The sequence below is a fragment of the Mytilus californianus genome, unplaced genomic scaffold (assembly GCF_021869535.1).
Source record: "Mytilus californianus isolate M0D057914Y unplaced genomic scaffold, xbMytCali1.0.p SCAF_59, whole genome shotgun sequence".
Lineage (NCBI taxonomy): Eukaryota > Metazoa > Mollusca > Bivalvia > Mytilida > Mytilidae > Mytilus > Mytilus californianus.
In genome coordinates this window covers 475,226-484,769 of record NW_026262711.1, presented here as the reverse complement: position 1 = coordinate 484,769, position 9,544 = coordinate 475,226, and the positions used below count along the sequence as shown (strand labels likewise).

Below are 9,544 nucleotides of genomic sequence, written 5' to 3'. Positions count from 1 at the left end.
ATGTATTTAATGTATTCGTTGAACTAAACATTATGATGTATAAAATCATAATGAAAATTTAGTCACACCATGACAAGAAACTGTAGACGTATCTACAATACTTAATATGTAGGATCAGTCGGTTTGAATTATTACCCAAAATATTTTCAGGAATCAAAATCCGGAATTTCACCAAGATTGTTTCAGAGTTTAACTTCCGTAAGCCATTTCCAGGTTGTCAATAACTTCCTTTTCATGCTTTGTGACTGTTATTTAAAAGAATATATAAAATATTTGGGTCATTTCGGGTTTATGTAACAATAAATAAACTAACGGGTTCAACCTATTTAATCTGGATAAAACTTTAATGAACACTGTAAGGGAGCTACCATTTGATTTTTATGGGGGGCTAGGATGAAAAATTTTGTCCTGCCTTTTTATTTTTCCCTCTATTCGGTCCTGCCTTTTTATTTTTCTTTTTTTTTTTTTTTTTTTAACAATTAAATCATCTTTATTGCACTAAATGCTGTTTAACAATTTACTTAGCTTACAGCATTGGGCTAAGTTACCCTGTGTATTTAAAATTATTATATATCCAGGGAGAATATATAATAAAATATATATAAATGTTAGTATTATACAATTAAACATAATACATAATATAAATATACGTCAATATAAACTGATTCATTGATTTTTTGTCTGCTTACAAATCGGAAAAAATAACGGATCTTCACCGTTACATTTTGTGATTATTATGTGTATTTACTTTCTCACAGGATACCTGTGTAATTGGAATTTACTTATTCTTTTATAATTTGAAGGATTTATTATTCAAACTTACATGCTTGACCATGTTAATGGAAATACATATATAGGTAGGTGCATATAGTTATGTTAAATACAAATCAATAGGTTATTTGCGATGCATTTTTTTTTGGCTCCTCGTGGTATATTATTTATAGACTGGAAGTAGCATGTGTTGATTTGTCAAACATACTCATTACCTACAGATATCACTTACAAGTTACAATATGTCGATGTCTTTAATAACATTTTTCCGGTTTCGATATTTCTTATCGCATTTAATTTTATAATGTCGTATATTTCCGTTTTGAAAATTTTGAAGATATCTATCTTTGTTTTTTTTTTGTTTGAAATAAAATGTGCTTTATATATAGAGAAAAATATAACTGTTATAAGGGTGTTTATATCAAAATATTTTATATCTGATATTTTATAGCCAGTTATTAAATTTTCTAGCCTTAGAATGTGTCTGTTTATTTGAAGATAAAGTAGTAGTTTATATATTTCATGCCAGTATTTAGTATTATAAGGGCATGTTATGAAAAAATGTTTATAGTTTTCAATTTCTTTGCAGAAATTGCATGAACTGTTTTCTAATACTTTCCACTGAACTAATAATTCATTGCATGGAAGGATGAAATGGAGTAATTTCCATTTAAACATTTTAAATTTGTTGTTATCTAGGTATTTAAATATAAAATTAAGAGTGCTTTTTAATTTTATGTTAAAATTTTCTTTGAAAATTCTTTCCCACTTAAGATAACCTACAGGTTTTTCTTGTTTATGAGGGGCAAATAATATTGAATATATTTCTTTATTACTCATTTCTGGATAGATATTATGATTGAGTAGTATTTGCAGATTTTTGGTATTCTTTATATGTACTTTTGTTTTAAATGAGCTTTCTTGCTTTAAAATATTCTGCCAATGTTTTGGAATAGCTTTCTTTATTAAGGATAATTCTCTAATCCAATCTCGTTTATCTTTTAGTTTAAGTAATATTTTATTTTCTGATATATAACCTCTTTCATCTAGTATGTCATTTACATACAGAATATTATGTTCAATCCATTTAGTAAACAATAAGTGTTTTCCTTTTGTTTGTATATTATAATTGCCCCATAAGATCTGCTTTCTTATATCTAGAAAAGTTTGTGGGATCTTTGTCTGTCCACCCTTTACATTAATCCAAGTTTTAATCAATTGCTGATAGAACTCAGGGATGGATTTAAATGATTTTTTGTCTAACATATTAACATTTTTAATGTTCATTTGGAATATCAAAAGGTTTTTACCAAATTTGTTTAGATAAACTTGGGGTATGATTGACCAATTATCGCCAGAGTTTTGTTTAAGTTTTAAAATCCACCGTAATTGAAGTGCTTTGAGATACAAGTCTATGTCGATCATTTTTAACCCACCTTCCAAATAGTCTTTACAAAGGGTTGCACGTTTAACTTTATCTTTTTTCCCATTCCATATGAAATTATAGACTAGAGTTTTAAACTTTTGTATAATTTCCTTTGGTATGTACATGTTTGATGCAATATAAGTTAAATTTGGAAGAATTAATGATTTTACTACTATTATTTTGCCTATTAATGTTAAGTTTCTTTTCATCCAATTTGATAGTATCTTTTCACATTTTTTTAGCTGTTTATCAGTGTTTAGTTTTTGACAGTCTTGATTGTTATAACCAAAGTAAAAGCCAAGACTTTTAATATTATCTGTTTTCCAATTTATGTTTTCAAATTTGTCTCTACTATGTTTAAGTTTTCCTAACCAAAATCCCTCTGTTTTATTTCTGTTTAACTGTAATCCTGAGAAGCTTCCAAAAGTTTCAATTATATTCATTGCTAAACTAACATCTTTTGGTGATTTGAGAAATAGGGTTGTATCATCTGCGAGTTGACATATTTTCAGTGAGCAGTTTTTACCATCTAATTTCACCTCTAAACCCTTGAGGCTATTATTTTGTCTTAGTTTAATTGCCATAATTTCAACTACCAATACGAAAGCTAACGAAGAAATTGGACATCCTTGTCGAATTCCGCGAAAAATATTAAAACTGCTGGACACCCAACCATTGTTGAGTATACAGCCTTTTATGTCTGTGTACATTGTTTGAATCCATCTTATAAAACTACTTTTGAAGCCAAATTTTTCCAAGGTTTCTGACATAAAGTTCCATTCAAGGGAGTCAAATGCCTTTGAAAAATCAACAAAAAGTATAGCTCCATCTACTTTAAAGTTCTCTGAGTAATCAATAATATCTTGTATTTGCCTGATATTGAAGCCTATGTATCTGTTTTTTATGTAACCTTTCTGGTCAGTATGAATTATTTTTGGTAATACTAGTTTTAATCTTTGAGCAAGTGCATAAGCTAACAATTTTACATCATAATTTAACAGAGTTATTGGACGATAATTATTTAAAGAAAGTGGATCTTCTTTTTTATATATTAATGATATTGCCCCAACTTTTTGTGAATTTGACAATTCTCCTTTTTCATGGCAAAAATTGAATACAGATACAATTAATTCTTTTATTTTTTCCCAAAATCTTCTGTAAAATTCAACATTAAGTCCATCTAAACCTGGAGCTTTATTTAGTTTCATTTTGAATATAGCATCTGTACATTCCTGCACTGTGATTTTTCCTTCACATAAATTACTTTCACTATCACTTAATTTTGGACATTTTTTAATATCGTTTAAGTACTTTTTGGTATCTTCAACATCTGGATTAGTAGAGGAATATAAATTTTTATAATAGTTAACTTCAAGGTCAAGTATTTTTTCTTGATCAGTAATTATATTATTGTTTACATCATATAATCTAGTAATGGTTTTTTTGCACTGCCTGGCTTTTTCAAGACCTAAGAAGTATGAGGTATTTTTTTCTCCCTCTTCAATCCATTTCACCCTTGATCTTATTTGATTGCCTTTTATTTTTTCATTGTACAGATTTCCTAATTCTTGTTCTACTTTCTCTATTTTTTCAATCAGGTAGGTATTTGTTTCATTAACTCTGATGTTATTTGTATGAATTTCATTATTTAGTTGTATTAGTTGATTTTCTAATACATTGATTGAATCTTTTTTGTTTAGGGCTTTCAATTTACAGAACTGAATTGTACAATCTCGAACCTCTATTTTAAAATTGTCCCATAAAATAGCTAGATTTTTTGAATCATTTGCTTTAATTTTATAGTTGTTAATGAGATTGTATATTATTTTTAGGTAAATTTCATTGTTTAAAACACTACTATTTAATTTCCAGTAACCACGTCCTTTATTATTTCTTGACATTTGTAATTTTAAAGATACACTATTGTGGTCAGTGTATTGAATAACAATTGGTCTAATATCACAAGAGGAGCAATTTTTTTTAATTTCAGTACTAACAAGGAAATAGTCAATTCTTGTGGCTTCTGTTTTATTTCTTTTACACCAGGTGAAATGAGTTTTATCTCGGTTTTTTTCACGCCAAATATCTGTTATTTTAAGAGATTTAATTAAAGTTTTAAGTCCGGATACTGGTTTATCAAATTTTGTTCTTTTATTTTTATTTTTTGTATCTTTTTCAGATAAGATATCGTTAAAATCTCCTCCTATTATTAATTGTCCAAGACTATATTTGTCTATAAAAGTTTTAACTGATTTAAAAAAGGTGTTTCTTAGTTTATTGTTATTTGGTGCATAAACGTTTGCAATTGTAAGTATGCTTTCATCAATTTCTATATTTATCAGAAGAAGTCTCCCGTCTTTATCCTTATAATAGTCAATAAATTTGTAATTAAGCCTACTTTTTAACCATATGGATACCCCTCTAGCATTGCTCTGACCATTGCTGAAGAACAATTCCCCTTCAAATTCTTTTTTTAAAGATTCTTCTAAGCTGTCAGTAAAATGTGTTTCTTGTATAAGAAGGATATCACATTTTTGTTGTTTTGTCCATTCAATTAGACGTTTTCTTTTTTCAGTTTGCTGTAGTCCCTTAGAATTGACTGTACAGATGTGAAGTTTTGGATCAGCCATGATTGTTATTATTAAAAGGTAAGAATTAATTTAGCTTTATGATTGGGAAACCCCCATCTATTTATAGTATCAATTATCGATGTTGTGCCTTCTGCTACTGTTTCACGCAGGTTTACTTTAACTAACAGGTGAAAAATTATCGGCTGTTTTGTTGTGTTTTTAACAATGTATTCTTTATATTTTCTACATAGTGCACAATGTTTTACTATACGTAGTGATCCTATATAAAAACATATTAAATAGTGTTCACATTTTATCACATTATTTAATTATACAGTATCATTAATATATAACGTAACGGTATTATGTAAAACAATATTACACAGTGTTGTTTTCAAGTTAACAATGCATACAATTTTTACACAGAATGACCTCGCCTTACGGGTCATTATTTGGGTCAACAGCGTGACTTTGTTTACAAACTGAGCTGTGACAAACGTATACCACACACAGCTTGTGAATACAATAATTGAGAAATAAATTTTACTCAAAACAAAAAATATACATAAGTTGCAATGCTTCTGTTGAGAAAAATATTTACATGAATATATTATACAAAAGTTATATTTACAAAGTTTACAGTAGATTAACATAATGAGTAATTTACATAAATATGTACATTTTTTTTTATCAGTACTATATGTGTTGCATTTGTCAGGACTAGATCGTAATGGTTTGTTATCCTCATACTTCTTTGCTTTTATTTTGGTATATTGTTTTTTGTAACTATTGAATGCTAAAAGAGTTATTATTTTTTTCAGGAAATATATGCTATTTTCCAATTTGGACTCAAAACTATGCACATCATTTAAATACGAAATATGAGCATATGTGCAGCTGCATGCGTGATTCTGGATTTGTACACCGGTTGTCAATTTACTATTCATTTTTGGTGTACAAAAGTGTGTTCTTTGCATATCTGTGTACAGTATTGAAAAGTGATATATGTAATTATTTTGTGATCTAAGAAGAATCATTTTAAGGCACATCTGGATCAATTGGAGCTGTGGTGAGGAAAGTGCAAACTTTAAATAAAATATGTAATTCACCAGAGATACTAATTGTGGAATGTATGTGGACTTACTACTACATGTATATAGAGTGGTACTTTGTTCAACTTTGCTGTGAATGAGTTTTGTTACAAGTGTCATCATGATCATACAAAAAATAAATATCACTGCACATGTATTACAGTATAATATTAAATTAGTGTTGCATTTATTTGTTTTCATATAAAGTTTCTGCAAACTGTTTGTTTTTACAGTACTGATAAATACCATTGGGTTTCAGTTGATATGATTAAGTTGCCAAAGTTTTTGACCGTTTTACTGTGGTATCACCCTCATTATCGTGCAGAACATGGGTCGGGGTAACCGGAGACCGTTCCACGTTTCTGTTAGCTTTTAGTTTTGCAGGAGTTGATACAGACTCCTGTTGTTCTGATACAAATGATGTAATTTGAGTTTGTGTTGTCTTTTTCCCTTTTTTCTCTTTTTTTGTTTTTCTTTTCCTTTCCTCCTGAGTTGGTACAGACTGGGGCATATCACTGTCGTCTTCATGTACGCTCGTAGATTCATGTTCACTAATTGTTGGTGGATCATCTGTGTGACTTGGTTGTTGTGTAGCATCAGTATCTACAGAAGTGTCATCATCAGCATGTGTGTTTTCATTTGCATCATTTGTGCTTTGATGTACATCAGATTGTTGATTGGTATCAGAAAGATCATTTTCCATACAGTCCATTTGTTTATGACCTTCCTTACCACATGATTTACAAACCCAGTCATTAGGGCAATTGCTTATATTGTGGCCATCAGCTAGACATTTTGAGCACTTTTTTGGACGACTGTTTGTCACTGGTTGATCGCGGTACATAACTGTGGCTCTGTATTTTCCTATTGCAATAGAGCGAGGAATGTGTTGGGGTAAGGGACCCTCACATATAACAATTCTTTTTATTTTTCACTCTATTCGGTCCTGCCTTTTTTTTTTAGTTTATCATGACTTTTTTTTTACATAAATTGTCATCCTGCCTTTTTTGTTTGCAACTAATCTCATCCTGCCTTTTTTTTTATTTCAAAACTCCTGTCCTGCCTATTTTTTTCAAATTTCATCCTAGCCCCCCCCCCCCCCCCCCCCCCCCCTTAAAAATCAAATGGTAGCTCCCTAACCATCAGAATCAAGTGTTTCACAACATTATAAAATTGAGAATGGAAATGGGGAATGTGTCAAAGAGACAACAACCCGACCATAAGGTAGACACCGTTAGAAAAAAAAAACATTGTAACCTGTCTTCCCATGTATGTAACCATTGAAACCTGATTCTCCATGTATGTAACCATTGTATCCAGATTCCCCATGTATGAAACCATTGTAACTAGATTCCCCATGTATGTAACCATTGTAACCCTGATTCTCCATGTATGTAACCATTGTAACCTGATTCTCCATGTATGTAACCATTGTAACCCTGATTTCCCATGCCTGTAACCATTGTAACCCTGATTCTCCATGTATGTAACCATTGTAACTAGATTCCCTATGTATGTAACCATTCTAACCCTGATTCTCCATGTATGTAACCATTGTAACCTGATTCTCCATGTATGTAACCATTGTAACCCTGATTCTCCATATATGTAACCATTGTAACCTGACTTTTCCATGCATGTAACCATTGTAACCTGATTTTCCATGCATGTAACCATTGTAACCCGATTTCCCATGCATGTAACCATTGTTACCAGATTCCCCATGTATGTAACCATTGTAACCTGATTCTCCATGTATGTAACCATTGTAACCCTGATTCTCCATGCATGTAACCATTGTAACCTGACTTTCCCATGCATGTAACCATTGTAACCTGATTTTCCATGCATGTAACCATTGTAACTAGATTCCCCATGTATGTAACCATTATAACCCTGATTCTCCATGTATGTAACCATTGTAACCTGACTTTCCCATGCCTGTAACCATTGTAACCTCATTCTCCATGTATGTAACCATTGTAACCCGACTTTCCCATGCATGTAACCATTGTAACCCTGATTCTCCATGTATGTAACCATTGTAACCCTGATTCTCCATGTATGTAACCATTGTAACCTGATTCTCCATGTATGTAACCATTGTAACCCTGATTCTCCATATATGTAACCATTGTAACCTGACTTTTCTATGCATGTAACCATTGTAACCTGATTTCCCATGTATGTAACCATTGTAACCCTGATTCTCCATGTATGTAACCATTGTAAACCTGATTCTCCATGTATGTAACCATTGTAACCTGACTTTTCCATGCTTGTAACCATTGTAACCTCATTCTCCATGTATGTAACCATTGTAACCCGACTTTCCCATGCATGTAACCATTGTAACCCTGATTCTCCATGTATGTAACCATTGTAACCTGATTCTCCATGTATGTAACCATTGTAACCCTGATTCTCCATATATGTAACCATTGCAACCTGACTTTTCCATGCATGTAACCATTGTAACCTGATTTCCCATGTATGTAACCATTGTAACCAGATTCCCCATGTATGTAACCATTGTAACCCTGATTCTCCATGTATGTAACCATTGTAACCTGATTCTCCATGTATGTAACCATTGTAACCCTGATTCTCCATATATGTAACCATTGTAACCTGACTTTTCGATGCATGTAACCATTGTAACCTGATTTCCCATGTATGTAACCATTGTAACCTGATTCTCCATGTATGTAACCATTGTAACCCTGATTCTCCATATATGTAACCATTGTAACCTGACTTTTCCATGCATGTAACCATTGTAACCTGATTTCCCATGTATGTAACCATTGTAACCAGATTCCCCATGTATGTAACCATTGTAACCCTGATTCTCCATGTATGTAACCATTGTAACCTGATTCTCCATGTAAATAACCATTGTAACCCTGATTCTCCATATATGTAACCATTGTAACCTGACTTTTCGATGCATGTAACCATTGTAACCTGATTTCCCATGTATGTAACCATTGTAACCTGATTCTCCATGTATGTAACCATTGTAACCCTGATTCTCCATATATGTAACCATTGTAACCTGACTTTTCCATGCATGTAACCATTGTAACCTGATTTCCCATGTATGTAACCATTGTAACCCTGATTCTCCATGTATGTAACCATTGTAACCCTGATTCTCCATGTATGTAACCATTGTAACCTGATTCTCCATGTATGTAACCATTGTAACCCTGATTCTCCATATATGTAACCATTGTAACCTGACTTTTCCATGCATGTAACCATTGTAACCTGATTTCCCATGTATGTAACCATTGTAACCCTGATTCTCCATGTATGTAACCATTGTAACCCTGATTCTCCATGCATGTAACCATTGTAACCTGACTTTCCCATGCATGTAACCATTGTAACCTGATTTCCCATGCATGTAACCATTGTAACCAGATTCCCCATGTATGTAACCATTGTAACCTGATTCTCCATGTATGTAACCATTGTATCCCTGATTCTCCATGTATGTAACCATTGCAACCTGACTTTCCCATGCCTGTAACCATTATAATCCAACTTTCCCATGTATGTAACCATTGTAACCCTGATTTTCCATGCATGTAACCATTGTAACCTGATTTCCCATGCATGTAACCATTGTAACCAGATTCCCCATGTATGTAACCATTGTAACCTGATTCTCCATGTAT

At 31.8% G+C, this 9,544-nt stretch overlaps 1 long non-coding RNA gene across 1 annotated transcript; it reads right to left on the bottom strand.

Annotated features, from left to right (window-relative positions):
* Positions 1 to 7,296: 7,296 nt before the first annotated feature.
* On the bottom strand, positions 7,297 to 8,805 carry LOC127704137 (uncharacterized). The gene is made up of 3 exons (XR_007983158.1): positions 8,795 to 8,805; positions 7,694 to 7,999; positions 7,297 to 7,511 (listed from the first exon to the last, which is right to left on the bottom strand). It is a non-coding gene; the product is annotated as an uncharacterized LOC127704137 (long non-coding RNA).
* Positions 8,806 to 9,544: the final 739 nt, after the last annotated feature.